Consider the following 25,127-nt stretch of genomic DNA (forward strand, 5'->3'; position numbering starts at 1 on the left):
ACTTCCACTACAATACAGACACTACCACTACAATAGAGACACTACACTACCACTATAATACAGACACTACCACTACAATACAGACACTACCACTACAATACAGACACTACCACTACAATACAGACACTACCACTATAATACAGACACAACCACTACAATACAGACACTACCACTACAATACAGACACTACCACTATAATACAGACACTACCACTACAATACAGACACTACCACTACAATACAGACACTACCACTAAAAAACAGACACTACCACTAAAAAACAGACACTACCACTACAATACAGACATTACCACTACAATACAGACACTACCACTACAATACAGACACCACCACTACAATACAGACACTGCCACAACAATACAGACACTACCACAACAATACAGACACTACCACAACAATACAGACATTACCACAACAATACAGACACTACCACAACAATACAGACACTACCACAACAATACAGACACTACCACAACAATACAGACACTTCAACTATAATACAGACACTTCAACTATAATACTGACACTACCACTACATTACAGACATTAGCACTATACTACAGACACTACACTACCACTACAATACAGACACTACACTACCACTACAATACAGACACTACCACTACAATACAGACACTACTACTACAATACAGACACTACACTACCACTAAAATACAGACAATACCACTAAAATACAGACACTACCACTACAATACAGATACTACCACTACAATATAGACACTACCACTACAATACAGACACTACCACTACAATACAGACACTTCCACTACAATAAAGACAGTACCACTACAATACAGACACTACCACTACAATACAGACACTACACTACCACTAAAATACAGACACTACACTACCACTAAAATACAGACATTACCACAACAATACAGACACTACACTACAATACAGACACAGCAATTCCACTACAATACAGACACTACCGCTACAATACAGACACTTCAACTATAATACAGACACTTCAACTATAATACTGACACTACCACTACATTACAGACATTAGCACTATAATGCAGACACTACACTACCACTACAGACACTACACTACCACTAAAATACAGACACTACCACTACAATAGAGACACTACCACTACAATACAGACACTACACTACCACTAAAAAACAGACACTACACTACCACTACAATACAGACACTACACTACCACTACATACACTACACTACACTACCACTAAAATACAGACACTACCACTACAATACAGACAGTACCACTACAATACAGACACTACCACTAAAATACAGACACTACCACTAAAATACAGACACTACCTCTACAATACAAACACTACCACTACAATATAGACACGACACTACCACTACAATACAGACACTACACTACAATACAGACACTACCGCTACAATACAGACACTACCACGATAATACAGACACTACCACTACAATACAGACACTACACTACCACTATAATACAGACACTATACTACCACTACAATACAGACACTACACTACCACTACAATACAGACACTCCCACTACAATACAGCCACTCCCACTGCAATACAGACACTACACTACCACTGCAATACAGACACTAAACTACCACTGCGATACAGACACTACACTACAATACAGACACTACACTACCAATACAATTGACACTACACTACCACTAAAATACAGACACTACCACTACAATATAGACACTACACTACCACTACAATACAGAAACTACACTACAATACAAACACGACACTTCCACTGCAATACAGACACTACCACTACAATGCAGACACGGCCACTACAATACAGACACTACCACTACAATACAGACACTACACTACAATACAGATACTACACTACCACTGCAATACAGACACTACACTACCACTACAATACAAACACTACCACTACAATACAATACAGACACTACACTACCACTGCAATACAGACACTACACTACCACTACAATACAGACACTACCACTACAATACAGACATAACCACTACAATAGACACTGCCACTACAATGCAGACACTACCACTACCACTACATACACTACCACTACAATACAGACACTACACTACCACTACAATACAGACACTACCACTACAATACAGACACTACCACTACAATACAGACACTACACTACCACTGCAATACAGACACTACACTACCACTGCAATACAGATACTAACCTACAATACAGACACTACCATTAAAATACAGACACTACACTACAATACAGACACTACACTACAATACAGACACTACACTACAATACAGACATTACCACTACAATACAGACACTACCACGATAATAAAGACACTACCACTACAATACAGACACTACCACTATAAAACAGACACTACCACTACAATACAGACACTACCACTACAATACAGACACAACACTACCACTGCAATACAGACACTGCACCACAATACAGACACTATACTTCCACTACAATACAGACACTACCACTACAATAGAGACACTACACTACCACTATAATACAGACACTACCACTACAATACAGACACTACCACTACAATACAGACACTACCACTACAATACAGATACTACCACTATAATACAGACACAACCACTACAATACAGACACTACCACTACAATACAGACACTACCACTATAATACAGACACTACCACTACAATACAGACACTACCACTACAATACAGACACTACCACTAAAAAACAGACACTACCACTAAAAAACAGACACTACCACTACAATACAGACATTACCACTACAATACAGACACTACCACTACAATACAGACACCACCACTACAATACAGACACTGCCACAACAATACAGACACTACCACAACAATACAGACACTACCACAACAATACAGACATTACCACAACAATACAGACACTACCACAACAATACAGACACTACCACAACAATACAGACACTACCACAACAATACAGACACTTCAACTATAATACAGACACTTCAACTATAATACTGACACTACCACTACATTACAGACATTAGCACTATACTACAGACACTACACTACCACTACAATACAGACACTACACTACCACTACAATACAGACACTACCACTACAATACAGACACTACTACTACAATACAGACACTACACTACCACTAAAATACAGACAATACCACTAAAATACAGACACTACCACTACAATACAGATACTACCACTACAATATAGACACTACCACTACAATACAGACACTACCACTACAATACAGACACTTCCACTACAATAAAGACAGTACCACTACAATACAGACACTACCACTACAATACAGACACTACACTACCACTAAAATACAGACACTACACTACCACTAAAATACAGACATTACCACAACAATACAGACACTACACTACAATACAGACACAGCAATTCCACTACAATACAGACACTACCGCTACAATACAGACACTTCAACTATAATACAGACACTTCAACTATAATACTGACACTACCACTACATTACAGACATTAGCACTATAATGCAGACACTACACTACCACTACAGACACTACACTACCACTAAAATACAGACACTACCACTACAATAGAGACACTACCACTACAATACAGACACTACACTACCACTAAAAAACAGACACTACACTACCACTACAATACAGACACTACACTACCACTACATACACTACACTACACTACCACTAAAATACAGACACTACCACTACAATACAGACAGTACCACTACAATACAGACACTACCACTAAAATACAGACACTACCACTAAAATACAGACACTACCTCTACAATACAAACACTACCACTACAATATAGACACGACACTACCACTACAATACAGACACTACACTACAATACAGACACTACCGCTACAATACAGACACTACCACGATAATACAGACACTACCACTACAATACAGACACTACACTACCACTATAATACAGACACTATACTACCACTACAATACAGACACTACACTACCACTACAATACAGACACTCCCACTACAATACAGCCACTCCCACTGCAATACAGACACTACACTACCACTGCAATACAGACACTAAACTACCACTGCGATACAGACACTACACTACAATACAGACACTACACTACCAATACAATTGACACTACACTACCACTAAAATACAGACACTACCACTACAATATAGACACTACACTACCACTACAATACAGAAACTACACTACAATACAAACACGACACTTCCACTGCAATACAGACACTACCACTACAATGCAGACACGGCCACTACAATACAGACACTACCACTACAATACAGACACTACCACTATAATACAGACACTACACTACCACTACAATACAAACACTACCACTACAATACAGACACTACACTACCACTACAATACAGACACTACCACTAAAATACAGACACTACCACGACATTACAGACATTAGCACTATACTACAGACACTACACTACCACTACAATACAGACACTACCACTACAATACAGACACTACACTACCACTACAATAGACACTACACTACCACTACAATACAGACACTACCACTACAATACAGACACTACCACTATAATACAGACACTACCACTATAAAACAGACACTACCACTACAATACAGACACTACCACTACCACCACAATACAAACACTAACACTACAATACAGACACAACACTACCACTGCAATACAGACACTGCACCACAATACAGACACTACACTTCCACTACAATACAGACACTACCACTACAATAGAGACACTACACTACCACTATAATACAGACACTACCACTACAATACAGACACTACCACTACAATACAGACACTACCACTACAATACAGACACTACCACTATAATACAGACAAAACCACTACAATACAGACACTACCACTACAATACAGACACTACCACTATAATACAGACACTACCACTACAATACAGACACTACCACTACAATACAGACACTACCACTAAAAAACAGACACTACCACTAAAAAACAGACACTACCAATACAATACAGACACTACCACTACAATACAGACACTACCACTACAATACAGACACCACCACTACAATACAGACACTGCCACAACAATACAGACACTACCACAACAATACAGACACTACCACAACAATACAGACATTACCACAACAATACAGACACTACCACAACAATACAGACACTACCACAACAATACAGACACTACCACAACAATACAGACACTTCAACTATAATACAGACACTTCAACTATAATACTGACACTACCACTACATTACAGACATTAGCACTATACTACAGACACTACACTACCACTACAATACAGACACTACACTACCACTACAATACAGACACTACCACTACAATACAGACACTACTACTACAATACAGACACTACACTACCACTAAAATACAGACAATACCACTAAAATACAGACACTACCACTACAATACAGATACTACCACTACAATATAGACACTACCACTACAATACAGACACTACCACTACAATACAGACACTTCCACTACAATAAAGACAGTACCACTACAATACAGACACTACCACTACAATACAGACACTACACTACCACTAAAATACAGACACTACACTACCACTAAAATACAGACATTACCACAACAATACAGACACTACACTACAATACAGACACAGCAATTCCACTACAATACAGACACTACCGCTACAATACAGACACTTCAACTATAATACAGACACTTCAACTATAATACTGACACTACCACTACATTACAGACATTAGCACTATAATGCAGACACTACACTACCACTACAGACACTACACTACCACTAAAATACAGACACTACCACTACAATAGAGACACTACCACTACAATACAGACACTACACTACCACTAAAAAACAGACACTACACTACCACTACAATACAGACACTACACTACCACTACATACACTACACTACACTACCACTAAAATACAGACACTACCACTACAATACAGACAGTACCACTACAATACAGACACTACCACTAAAATACAGACACTACCACTAAAATACAGACACTACCTCTACAATACAAACACTACCACTACAATATAGACACGACACTACCACTACAATACAGACACTACACTACAATACAGACACTACCGCTACAATACAGACACTACCACGATAATACAGACACTACCACTACAATACAGACACTACACTACCACTATAATACAGACACTATACTACCACTACAATACAGACACTACACTACCACTACAATACAGACACTCCCACTACAATACAGCCACTCCCACTGCAATACAGACACTACACTACCACTGCAATACAGACACTAAACTACCACTGCGATACAGACACTACACTACAATACAGACACTACACTACCAATACAATTGACACTACACTACCACTAAAATACAGACACTACCACTACAATATAGACACTACACTACCACTACAATACAGAAACTACACTACAATACAAACACGACACTTCCACTGCAATACAGACACTACCACTACAATGCAGACACGGCCACTACAATACAGACACTACCACTACAATACAGACACTACCACTATAATACAGACACTACACTACCACTACAATACAAACACTACCACTACAATACAGACACTACACTACCACTACAATACAGACACTACCACTAAAATACAGACACTACCACGACATTACAGACATTAGCACTATACTACAGACACTACACTACCACTACAATACAGACACTACCACTACAATACAGACACTACACTACCACTACAATAGACACTACACTACCACTACAATACAGACACTACCACTACAATACAGACACTACCACTATAATACAGACACTACCACTACAATACAGACACTACCACTACAATACAGACACTACCACTAAAAAACAGACACTACCACTAAAAAACAGACACTACCACTACAATACAGACACTACCACTACAATACAGACACCACCACTACAATACAGACACTGCCACAACAATACAGACACTACCACAACAATACAGACACTTCAACTATAATACAGACACTTCAACTATAATACTGACACTACCACTACATTACAGACATTAGCACTATACTACAGACACTACACTACCACTACAATACAGACACTACACTACCACTACAATACAGACACTACCACTACAATACAGACACTACTACTACAATACAGACACTACACTACCACTAAAATACAGACAATACCACTAAAATACAGACACTACCACTACAATACAGATACTACCACTACAATATAGACACTACCACTACAATACAGACACTACCACTACAATACAGACACTTCCACTACAATAAAGACAGTACCACTACAATACAGACACTACCACTACAATACAGACACTACACTACCACTAAAATACAGACACTACACTACCACTAAAATACAGACATTACCACAACAATACAGACACTACACTACAATACAGACACAGCAATTCCACTACAATACAGACACTACCGCTACAATACAGACACTTCAACTATAATACAGACACTTCAACTATAATACTGACACTACCACTACATTACAGACATTAGCACTATAATGCAGACACTACACTACCACTACAGACACTACACTACCACTAAAATACAGACACTACCACTACAATAGAGACACTACCACTACAATACAGACACTACACTACCACTAAAAAACAGACACTACACTACCACTACAATACAGACACTACACTACCACTACATACACTACACTACACTACCACTAAAATACAGACACTACCACTACAATACAGACAGTACCACTACAATACAGACACTACCACTAAAATACAGACACTACCACTAAAATACAGACACTACCTCTACAATACAAACACTACCACTACAATATAGACACGACACTACCACTACAATACAGACACTACACTACAATACAGACACTACCGCTACAATACAGACACTACCACGATAATACAGACACTACCACTACAATACAGACACTACACTACCACTATAATACAGACACTATACTACCACTACAATACAGACACTACACTACCACTACAATACAGACACTCCCACTACAATACAGCCACTCCCACTGCAATACAGACACTACACTACCACTGCAATACAGACACTAAACTACCACTGCGATACAGACACTAAACTACAATACAGACACTACACTACCAATACAATTGACACTACACTACCACTAAAATACAGACACTACCACTACAATATAGACACTACACTACCACTACAATACAGAAACTACACTACAATACAAACACGACACTTCCACTGCAATACAGACACTACCACTACAATGCAGACACGGCCACTACAATACAGACACTACCACTACAATACAGACACTACCACTATAATACAGACACTACACTACCACTACAATACAAACACTACCACTACAATACAGACACTACACTACCACTACAATACAGACACTACCACTAAAATACAGACACTACCACGACATTACAGACATTAGCACTATACTACAGACACTACACTACCACTACAATACAGAGACTACCACTACAATACAGACACTACACTACCACTACAATAGACACTACACTACCACTACAATACAGACACTACCACTACAATACAGACACTACCACTACAATACAGACACTACCACGACAATACAGACACTACACAACCATTACAATACAGACACTACACTACCACTGCAATACAGACACTCCACTACCACTGCAATAGAGACACTACACTACTACTGCAATACAGACACTACACTACCACTGCAATACAGATACTAACCTACAATACAGACACTACCATTAAAATACAGACACTACACTACAATACAGACACTACACTACAGTACAGACACTACACTACAATACAGACATTACCACTACAATACAGACACTACACTACCACTACATTAGACACTACACTACCACTACATTAGACACAACACTACCACTACAATACAGACACTACACTACCACTACAATACAAACACTACCACTACAATACAGACACTACACTACCACTACAATACAGACACTACCACTGCAATACAGACACTACCCCTACAATACAGACACTACCACTACAATACAGACACTACCAGTACAATACAGACACTACACTACAATACAGATACTACACTACCACTGCAATACAGACACTACACTACCACTACAATACAAACACTACCACTACAATACAATACAGACACTACACTACCACTAAAATACAGACACTACCACTACAATACAGACATAACCACTACAATAGACACTGCCACTACAATACAGACACTACCACTACAATACAGACACTACACTACCACTGCAATACAGATACTAACCTACAATACAGACACTACCATTAAAATACAGACACTACACTACAATACAGACACTACACTACAATACAGACACTACACTACAATACAGACATTACCACTACAATACAGACACTACCACGATAATAAAGACACTACCACTACAATACAGACACTACCACTATAAAACAGACACTACCACTACAATACAGACACTACCACTACCACCACAATACAAACACTAACACTACAATACAGACACAACACTACCACTGCAATACAGACACTGCACCACAATACAGACACTACACTTCCACTACAATACAGACACTACCACTACAATAGAGACACTACACTACCACTATAATACAGACACTACCACTACAATACAGACACTACCACTACAATACAGACACTACCACTACAATACAGACACTACCACTATAATACAGACACAACCACTACAATACAGACACTACCACTACAATACAGACACTACCACTATAATACAGACACTACCACTACAATACAGACACTACCACTACAATACAGACACTACCACTAAAAAACAGACACTACCACTAAAAAACAGACACTACCACTACAATACAGACACTACCACTACAATACAGACACTACCACTACAATACAGACACCACCACTACAATACAGACACTGCCACAACAATACAGACACTACCACAACAATACAGACACTACCACAACAATACAGACATTACCACAACAATACAGACACTACCACAACAATACAGACACTACCACAACAATACAGACACTACCACAACAATACAGACACTTCAACTATAATACAGACACTTCAACTATAATACTGACACTACCACTACATTACAGACATTAGCACTATACTACAGACACTACACTACCACTACAATACAGACACTACACTACCACTACAATACAGACACTACCACTACAATACAGACACTACTACTACAATACAGACACTACACTACCACTAAAATACAGACACTACCACTACAATACAGACACTACCACTACAATACAGACACTTCCACTACAATAAAGACAGTTCCACTACAATACAGACACTACCACTAAAATACAGACACTACACTACCACTAAAATACAGACATTACCACAACAATACAGACACTACACTACAATACAGACACAGGAATTCCACTACAATACAGACACTACCGCTACAATACAGACACTTCAACTATAATACAGACACTTCAACTATAATTCTGACACTACCACTACATTACAGACATTAGCACTATAATGCAGACACTACACTACCACTACAGACACTACACTACCACTAAAATACAGACACTACCACTACAATAAAGACACTACCACTACAATAAAGACACTACCACTACAATACAGACACTACCACTACAATACAGACACTACCACTACAATACAGACACTACCACTACAATACAGACACTACCACTATAATACAGACACTACCACTACAATACAGACACTACCACTAAAAAACAGACACTACCACTGCAATACAGACACTACCACTACAATACAGACACTACCACTACAATACAGACACTACCACTATAATACAGACACAACCACTACAATACAGACACTACCACTACAATACAGACACTACCACTATAATACAGACACTACCACTACAATACAGACACTACCACTACAATACAGACACTACCACTAAAAAACAGACACTACCACTACAATACAGACACTACCACTACAATACAGACACTACCACTACAATACAGACACCACCACTACAATACAGACACTGCCACAACAATACAGACACTACCACAACAATACAGACACTACCACAACAATACAGACATTACCACTACAATACAGACACTACCACAACAATACAGACACTACCACAACAAAACAGACACTACCACAACAATACAGACACTTCAACTCTAATACAGACACTTCAACTATAATACTGACACTACCACTACATTACAGACATTAGCACTATACTACAGACACTACACTACCACTACAATACAGACACTACACTACCACTACAATACAGACACTACCACTACAAAACAGACACTACCACTACAATACAGACACTACACTACCACTAAAATACAGACAATACCACTAAAATACAGACACTACCACTACAATACAGATACTACCACTACAATACAGACACTACACTACTACTAAAATACAGACACTACACTACCACTAAAATACAGACACTACCACTACAATACAGACACTACCACTACCACCACAATACAAACACTAACACTACAATACAGACACAACACTACCACTGCAATACAGACACTGCACCACAATACAGACACTACACTTCCACTACAATACAGACACTACCACTACAAAATAGACACTACACTCCACTACAATACAGACACTACACTACAATACAGACATTACCACTACAATACAGACACTACCACGATAATACAGACACTACCACTACAATACAGACACTACACTACCACTATAATACAGACACTACCACTACAATACAGACACTACCACTACAATACAGACACTACCACTACAATACAGACACTACCACTATAATACAGACACAACCACTACAATACAGACACTACCACTACAATACAGACACTACCACTATAATACAGACACTACCACTACAATACAGACACTACCACTAAAAAACAGACACTACCACTGCAATACAGACACTACCACTACAATACAGACACTACCACTACAATACAGACACCACCACTACAATACAGACACTGCCACAACAATACAGACACTACCACAACAATACAGACACTACCACAACAATACAGACACTTCAACTATAATACAGACACTTCGACTATAATAATGACACTACCACTACATTACAGACATTAGCACTATACTACAGACACTACACTACCACTACAATACAGACACTACACTACCACTGCAATACAGACACTACCACTACAATACAGACACTACCACTACAATACAGACACTAAACTACCACTAAAATACAGACAATACCACTAAAATACAGACACTACCACTACAATACAGATACTACCACTACAATACAGACACTACACTACCACTAAAATACAGAAACTACCACTACAATACAGTCACTACCACTACAATATAGACACTACCACTATAATACAGACACTACCACTACAAAACAGACACTTCCACTACAATAAAGACAGTACCACTACAATACAGACACTACCACTACAATACAGACACTACACTACCACTAAAATACAGACACTACACTACCACTAAAATACAGACATTACCACAACAATACAGACACTACACTACAATACAGACACAGGAATTCCACTACAATACAGACACTACCGCTACAATACAGACACTTCAACTATAATACAGACACTTCAACTATAATTCTGACACTACCACTACATTACAGACATTAGCACTATAATGCAGACACTACACTACCACTACAGACACTACACTACCACTAAAATACAGACACTACCACTACAATAAAGACACTACCACTACAATACAGACACTACCACTACAATACAGACACTACCACTACAATACAGACACTACCACTACAATACAGACACTACCACTACAATACAGACACTACCACTAAAAAACAGACACTACCACTGCAATACAGACACTACCACTACAATACAGACACTACCACTACAATACAGACACCACCACTACAATACAGACACTGCCACAACAATACAGACACTACCACAACAATACAGACACTACCACAACAATACAGACATTACCACAACAATACAGACACTACCACAACAATACAGACACTACCACAACAAAACAGACACTACCACAACAATACAGACACTTCAACTATAATACAGACACTTCAACTATAATAATGACACTACCACTACATTACAGACATTAGCACTATACTACAGACACTACACTACCACTACAATACAGACACTACACTACCACTACAATACAGACACTACCACTACAATACAGACACTACCACTACAATACAGACACTACACTACCACTAAAATACAGACAATATCACTAAAATACAGACACTACCACTACAATACAGATACTACCACTACAATACAGACACTACACTACCACTAAAATACAGACACTACACTACCACTAAAATACAGAAACTACCACTACAATACAGTCACTACCACTACAATATAGACACTACCACTACAATACAGACACTACCACTACAAAACAGACACTTCCACTACAATAAAGACAGTACCACTACAATACAGACACTACCACTACAATACAGACACTACACTACCACTAAAATACAGACACTACACTACCACTAAAATACAGACATTACCACAACAATACAGACACTACACTACAATACAGACACAGGAATTCCACTACAATACAGACACTACCGCTACAATACAGACACTTCAACTATAATACAGACACTTCAACTATAATTCTGACACTACCACTACATTACAGACATTAGCACTATAATGCAGACACTACACTACCACTACAGACACTACACTACCACTAAAATACAGACACTACCACTACAATAGAGACACTACCACTACAATACAGACACTACACTACCACTAAAAAACAGACACTACACTACCACTACAATACAGACACTACACTACTACTACAATACAGCCACTACACTACCACTACATACACTACACTACACTACCACTAAAATACAGACACTACCACTACAATACAGACAGTACCACTACAATACAGACACTACCACTAAAATACAGACACTACCACTACAATACAGACACTACCACTACAATACAGACACTACCACTATAATGCAGACACTACACTACCACTACAGACACTACACAACCACTACAATACAGACACTACACTACTACTACAATACAGCCACTAACACTACATACACTACACTACACTACCACTAAAATACAGACACTACCACTACAATACAGACAGTACCACTACAATACAGACAGTACCACTACAATACAGACACTACCACTAAAATACAGACACTACCACTACAATACAGACATTACCACTACAATACAGACACTACCACGATAATACAGACACTACCACTACAATACAGACACTACACTACCACTACAATACAGACACTACACTACAATACAGACATTACCACTACAATACAGACACTACCACGATAATACAGACACTACCACTACAATACAGACACTACACTACCACTATAAGACAGACACTACCACTACAATACAGACACTACCACTACAATACAGAAACTACCACTACAATACAGACACTACCACTACAATACAGACACTACCACTACAATACAGACACTACCACTACAATACAGACAGTACACTACCACTACAATACAGACACTACACTACTACAACAATACAGCCACTACACTACCACTACATACACTACACTACACTACCACTAAAATACAGACACTACCACTACAATACAGACACTACCACTAAAATACAGACACTACCACTACAATACAGACACTAACACTGTAATGCAGACACTACACTACCACTACAGACACTAAACTACCACTACAATACAGACACTACACTACTACTACAATACAGCCACTACCACTACATACACTACACTACACTACCACTAAAATACAGACACTACCACTACAATACATACAGTACCACTACAATACAGACAGTACCACTACAATACAGACACTACCACTAAAATACAGACACTACCACTACAATACAGACACTAGCACTATAATGCAGACACTACACTACCACTACAGACACTACACTACCACTAAAATACAGACACTACCACTACAATACAGACACTACCACTACAATACAGACACTACCGCTACAATACAGACACTTCCACTACAATACAGACACTTCCACTGCAATACAGACACTTCCACTACAATAAAGACACTACCACTACAATACAGACACTACCACTGTAAAACAGACACTACCACTACAATACAGACACTACCACTACCACCACAATACAAACACTAACACTACAATACAGACACAACACTACCACTGCAATACAGACACTGCACCACAATACAGACACTATACTTCCACTACAATACAGACACTACCACTACAAAATAGACACTACACTACCACTACAATACAGACACTACACTACCACTACAATACAGACACTACACTACCACTACAATACAGACACTACCACTACAATACAGACACTACCACTACAATACAGACACAGGAATTCCACTACAATACAGACACTACCGCTACAATACAGACACTTCAACTATAATACAGACACTTCAACTATAATTCTGACACTACCACTACATTACAGACATTAGCACTATAATGCAGACACTACACTACCACTACAGACACTACACTACCACTAAAATACAGACACTACCACTACAATAAAGACACTACCACTACAATACAGACACTACCACTACAATACAGACACTACCACTACAATACAGACACTACCACTACAATACAGACACTACCACTATAATACAGACACTACCACTACAATACAGACACTACCACTAAAAAACAGACACTACCACTGCAATACAGACACTACCACTACAATACAGACACTACCACTACAATACAGACACTACCACTATAATACAGACACAACCACTACAATACAGACACTACCACTACAATACAGACACTACCACTATAATACAGACACTACCACTACAATACAGACACTACCACTACAATACAGACACTACCACTAAAAAACAGACACTACCACTACAATACAGACACTACCACTACAATACAGACACTACCACTACAATACAGACACCACCACTACAATACAGACACTGCCACAACAATACAGACACTACCACAACAATACAGACACTACCACAACAATACAGACATTACCACTACAATACAGACACTACCACAACAATACAGACACTACCACAACAAAACAGACACTACCACAACAATACAGACACTTCAACTATAATACTGACACTACCACTACATTACAGACATTAGCACTATACTACAGACACTACACTACCACTACAATACAGACACTACACTACCACTACAATACAGACACTACCACTACAAAACAGACACTACCACTACAATACAGACACTACACTACCACTAAAATACAGACAATACCACTAAAATACAGACACTACCACTACAATACAGATACTACCACTACAATACAGACACTACACTACTACTAAAATACAGACACTACACTACCACTAAAATACAGACACTACCACTACAATACAGACACTACCACTACAATATAGACACTACCACTACAATACAGACACTACCACTACAATACAGACACTTCCACTACAATACAGACACTACCACTACCACCACAATACAAACACTAACACTACAATACAGACACAACACTACCACTGCAATACAGACACTGCACCACAATACAGACACTACACTTCCACTACAATACAGACACTACCACTACAAAATAGACACTACACTCCACTACAATACAGACACTACACTACAATACAGACATTACCACTACAATACAGACACTACCACGATAATACAGACACTACCACTACAATACAGACACTACACTACCACTATAATTCAGACACTACCACTACAATACAGACACTACCACTACAATACAGACACTACCACTACAATACAGACACTACCACTATAATACAGACACAACCACTACAATACAGACACTACCACTACAATACAGACACTACCACTATAATACAGACACTACCACTACAATACAGACACTACCACTAAAAAACAGACACTACCACTGCAATACAGACACTACCACTACAATACAGACACTACCACTACAATACAGACACCACCACTACAATACAGACACTGCCACAACAATACAGACACTACCACAACAATACAGACACTACCACAACAATACAGACACTTCAACTATAATACAGACACTTCGACTATAATAATGACACTACCACTACATTACAGACATTAGCACTATACTACAGACACTACACTACCACTACAATACAGACACTACACTACCACTGCAATACAGACACTACCACTACAATACAGACACTACCACTACAATACAGACACTAAACTACCACTAAAATACAGACAATACCACTAAAATACAGACACTACCACTACAATACAGATACTACCACTACAATACAGACACTACACTACCACTAAAATACAGAAACTACCACTACAATACAGTCACTACCACTACAATATAGACACTACCACTACAATACAGACACTACCACTACAAAACAGACACTTCCACTACAATAAAGACAGTACCACTACAATACAGACACTACCGCTACAATACAGACACTTCAACTATAATACAGACACTTCAACTATAATTCTGACACTACCACTACATTACAGACATTAGCACTATAATGCAAACACTACACTACCACTACAGACACTACACTACCACTAAAATACAGACACTACCACTACAATAAAGACACTACCACTACAATACAGACACTACCACTACAATACAGACACTACCACTACAATACAGACACTACCACTACAATACAGACACTACCACTACAATACAGACACTACCACTAAAAAACAGACACTACCACTGCAATACAGACACTACCACTACAATACAGACACTACCACTACAATACAGACACCACCACTACAATACAGACACTGCCACAACAATACAGACACTACCACAACAATACAGACACTACCACAACAATACAGACATTACCACAACAATACAGACACTACCACAACAATACAGACACTACCACAACAAAACAGACACTACCACAACAATACAGACACTTCAACTATAATACAGACACTTCAACTATAATAATGACACTACCACTACATTACATACATTAGCACTATACTACAGACACTACACTACCACTACAATACAGACACTACACTACCACTACAATACAGACACTACCACTACAATACAGACACTACCACTACAATACAGACACTACACTACCACTAAAATACAGACAATACCACTAAAATACAGACACTACCACTACAATACAGATACTACCACTACAATACAGACACTACACTACCACTAAAATACAGACACTACACTACCACTAAAATACAGAAACTACCACTACAATACAGTCACTACCACTACAATATAGACACTACCACTACAATACAGACACTACCACTACAAAACAGACACTTCCACTACAATAAAGACAGTACCACTACAATACAGACACTACCACTACAATACAGACACTACACTACCACTAAAATACAGACACTACACTACCACTAAAATACAGACATTACCACAACAATACAGACACTACACTACAATACAGACACAGGAATTCCACTACAATACAGACACTACCGCTACAATACAGACACTTCAACTATAATACAGACACTTCAACTATAATTCTGACACTACCACTACATTACAGACATTAGCACTATAATGCAGACACTACACTACCACTACAGACACTACACTACCACTAAAATACAGACACTACCACTACAATAGAGACACTACCACTACAATACAGACACTACACTACCACTAAAAAACAGACACTACACTACCACTACAATACAGACACTACACTACTACTACAATACAGCCACTACACTACCACTACATACACTACACTACACTACCACTAAAATACAGACACTACCACTACAATACAGACAGTACCACTACAATACAGACACTACCACTAAAATACAGACACTACCACTACAATACAGACACTACCACTACAATACAGACACTACCACTATAATGCAGACACTACACTACCACTACAGACACTACACAACCACTACAATACAGACACTACACTACTACTACAATACAGCCACTAACACTACATACACTACACTACACTACCACTAAAATACAGACACTACCACTACAATACAGACAGTACCACTACAATACAGACAGTACCACTACAATACAGACACTACCACTAAAATACAGACACTACCACTACAATACAGACACTACCACTATAATGCAGACACTACACTACCACTACAGACACTACACTACCACTAAAATACAGACACTACCACTACAATACAGACACTACCACTGCAATACAGACACTTCCACTACCACCACAATACAAACACTAACACTACAATACAGACACAACACTACCACTGCAATACAGACACTGCACCACAATACAGACACTATACTTCCACTACAATACAGACACTACCACTACAAAATAGACACTACACTACCACTACAATACAGACACTACACTACCACTACAATACAGACACTACACTACCACTACAATACAGACACTACCACTACAATACAGACACTACCACTACAATACAGACACAGGAATTCCACTACAATACAGACACTACCGCTACAATACAGACACTTCAACTATAATACAGACACTTCAACTATAATTCTGACACTACCACTACATTACAGACATTAGCACTATAATGCAGACACTACACTACCACTACAGACACTACACTACCACTAAAATACAGACACTACCACTACAATAAAGACACTACCACTACAATACAGACACTACCACTACAATACAGACACTACCACTACAATACAGACACTACCACTACAATACAGACACTACCACTATAATACAGACACTACCACTACAATACAGACACTACCACTAAAAAACAGACACTACCACTGCAATACAGACACTACCACTACAATACAGACACTACCACTACAATACAGACACTACCACTATAATACAGACACAACCACTACAATACAGACACTACCACTACAATACAGACACTACCACTATAATACAGACACTACCACTACAATACAGACACTACCACTACAATACAGACACTACCACTAAAAAACAGACACTACCACTACAATACAGACACTACCACTACAATACAGACACTACCACTACAATACAGACACCACCACTACAATACAGACACTGCCACAACAATACAGACACTACCACAACAATACAGACACTACCACAACAATACAGACATTACCACTACAATACAGACACTACCACAACAATACAGACACTACCACAACAAAACAGACACTACCACAACAATACAGACACTTCAACTATAATACTGACACTACCACTACATTACAGACATTAGCACTATACTACAGACACTACACTACCACTACAATACAGACACTACACTACCACTACAATACAGACACTACCACTACAAAACAGACACTACCACTACAATACAGACACTACACTACCACTAAAATACAGACAATACCACTAAAATACAGACACTACCACTACAATACAGATACTACCACTACAATACAGACACTACACTACTACTAAAATACAGACACTACACTACCACTAAAATACAGACACTACCACTACAATACAGACACTACCACTACAATATAGACACTACCACTACAATACAGACACTACCACTACAATACAGACACTTCCACTACAATACAGACACTACCACTACCACCACAATACAAACACTAACACTACAATACAGACACAACACTACCACTGCAATACAGACACTGCACCACAATACAGACACTACACTTCCACTACAATACAGACACTACCACTACAAAATAGACACTACACTCCACTACAATACAGACACTACACTACAATACAGACATTACCACTACAATACAGACACTACCACGATAATACAGACACTACCACTACAATACAGACACTACACTACCACTATAATTCAGACACTACCACTACAATACAGACACTACCACTACAATACAGACACTACCACTACAATACAGACACTACCACTATAATACAGACACAACCACTACAATACAGACACTACCACTACAATACAGACACTACCACTATAATACAGACACTACCACTACAATACAGACACTACCACTAAAAAACAGACACTACCACTGCAATACAGACACTACCACTACAATACAGACACTACCACTACAATACAGACACCACCACTACAATACAGACACTGCCACAACAATACAGACACTACCACAACAATACAGACACTACCACAACAATACAGACACTTCAACTATAATACAGACACTTCGACTATAATAATGACACTACCACTACATTACAGACATTAGCACTATACTACAGACACTACACTACCACTACAATACAGACACTACACTACCACTGCAATACAGACACTACCACTACAATACAGACACTACCACTACAATACAGACACTAAACTACCACTAAAATACAGACAATACCACTAAAATACAGACACTACCACTACAATACAGATACTACCACTACAATACAGACACTACACTACCACTAAAATACAGAAACTACCACTACAATACAGTCACTACCACTACAATATAGACACTACCACTACAATACAGACACTACCACTACAAAACAGACACTTCCACTACAATAAAGACAGTACCACTACAATACAGACACTACCGCTACAATACAGACACTTCAACTATAATACAGACACTTCAACTATAATTCTGACACTACCACTACATTACAGACATTAGCACTATAATGCAGACACTACACTACCACTACAGACACTACACTACCACTAAAATACAGACACTACCACTACAATAAAGACACTACCACTACAATACAGACACTACCACTACAATACAGACACTACCACTACAATACAGACACTACCACTACAATACAGACACTACCACTACAATACAGACACTACCACTAAAAAACAGACACTACCACTGCAATACAGACACTACCACTACAATACAGACACTACCACTACAATACAGACACCACCACTACAATACAGACACTGCCACAACAATACAGACACTACCACAACAATACAGACACTACCACAACAATACAGACATTACCACAACAATACAGACACTACCACAACAATACAGACACTACCACAACAAAACAGACACTACCACAACAATACAGACACTTCAACTATAATACAGACACTTCAACTATAATAATGACACTACCACTACATTACATACATTAGCACTATACTACAGACACTACACTACCACTACAATACAGACACTACACTACCACTACAATACAGACACTACCACTACAATACAGACACTACCACTACAATACAGACACTACACTACCACTAAAATACAGACAATACCACTAAAATACAGACACTACCACTACAATACAGATACTACCACTACAATACAGACACTACACTACCACTAAAATACAGACACTACACTACCACTAAAATACAGAAACTACCACTACAATACAGTCACTACCACTACAATATAGACACTACCACTACAATACAGACACTACCACTACAAAACAGACACTTCCACTACAATAAAGACAGTACCACTACAATACAGACACTACCACTACAATACAGACACTACACTACCACTAAAATACAGACACTACACTACCACTAAAATACAGACATTACCACAACAATACAGACACTACACTACAATACAGACACAGGAATTCCACTACAATACAGACACTACCGCTACAATACAGACACTTCAACTATAATACAGACACTTCAACTATAATTCTGACACTACCACTACATTACAGACATTAGCACTATAATGCAGACACTACACTACCACTACAGACACTACACTACCACTAAAATACAGACACTACCACTACAATAGAGACACTACCACTACAATACAGACACTACACTACCACTAAAAAACAGACACTACACTACCACTACAATACAGACACTACACTACTACTACAATACAGCCACTACACTACCACTACATACACTACACTACACTACCACTAAAATACAGACACTACCACTACAATACAGACAGTACCACTACAATACAGACACTACCACTAAAATACAGACACTACCACTACAATACAGACACTACCACTACAATACAGACACTACCACTATAATGCAGACACTACACTACCACTACAGACACTACACAACCACTACAATACAGACACTACACTACTACTACAATACAGCCACTAACACTACATACACTACACTACACTACCACTAAAATACAGACACTACCACTACAATACAGACAGTACCACTACAATACAGACAGTACCACTACAATACAGACACTACCACTAAAATACAGACACTACCACTACAATACAGACACTACCACTATAATGCAGACACTACACTACCACTACAGACACTACACTACCACTAAAATACAGACACTACCACTACAATACAGACACTACCACTGCAATACAGACACTTCCACTACAATAAAGACACTACCACTACAATACAGACACTACCACTATAAAACAGACACTACCACTACAATACAGACACTACCACTACCACCACAATACAAACACTAACACTACAATACAGACACAACACTACCACTGCAATACAGACACTGCACCACAATACAGACACTACACTTCCACTACAATACAGACACTACCACTACAAAATAGACACTACACTACCACTACAATACAGACACTACACTACAATACAGACATTACCACTACAATACAGACACTACCACGATAATACAGACACTACCACTACAATACAGACACTACACTACCACTATAAGACAGACACTACCACTACAATACAGACACTACCACTACAATACAGAAACTACCACTACAATACAGACACTACCACTACAATACAGACACTACCACTACAATACAGACACTACCACTACAATACAGACAGTACACTACCACTACAATACAGACACTACACTACTACAACAATACAGCCACTACACTACCACTACATACACTACACTACACTACCACTAAAATACAGACACTACCACTACAATACAGACACTACCACTAAAATACAGACACTACCACTACAATACAGACACTAACACTGTAATGCAGACACTACACTACCACTACAGACACTAAACTACCACTACAATACAGACACTACACTACTACTACAATACAGCCACTACCACTACATACACTACACTACACTACCACTAAAATACAGACACTACCACTACAATACATACAGTACCACTACAATACAGACAGTACCACTACAATACAGACACTACCACTAAAATACAGACACTACCACTACAATACAGACACTAGCACTATAATGCAGACACTACACTACCACTACAGACACTACACTACCACTAAAATACAGACACTACCACTACAATACAGACACTACCACTACAATACAGACACTACCGCTACAATACAGACACTTCCACTACAATACAGACACTTCCACTGCAATACAGACACTTCCACTACAATAAAGACACTACCACTACAATACAGACACTACCACTGTAAAACAGACACTACCACTACAATACAGACACTACCACTACCACCACAATACAAACACTAACACTACAATACAGACACAACACTACCACTGCAATACAGACACTGCACCACAATACAGACACTATACTTCCACTACAATACAGACACTACCACTACAAAATAGACACTACACTACCATTACAATACAGACACTACACTACAATACAGACATTACCACTACAA

General features: G+C 38.5%; 1 protein-coding gene across 2 annotated transcripts in view; it reads left to right on the forward strand.

The window, feature by feature from the left end:
* Positions 1-25,127, forward strand: part of LOC139420271 (mitogen-activated protein kinase kinase kinase 15) — a 160,623-nt gene that overhangs the window by 61,233 nt on the left and 74,263 nt on the right. The window lies entirely within an intron of this gene.

The sequence above is a fragment of the Oncorhynchus clarkii genome, chromosome 11 (genome assembly GCF_045791955.1).
Source record: "Oncorhynchus clarkii lewisi isolate Uvic-CL-2024 chromosome 11, UVic_Ocla_1.0, whole genome shotgun sequence".
In the NCBI taxonomy this organism is placed as follows: Eukaryota; Metazoa; Chordata; class Actinopteri; order Salmoniformes; family Salmonidae; genus Oncorhynchus; species Oncorhynchus clarkii.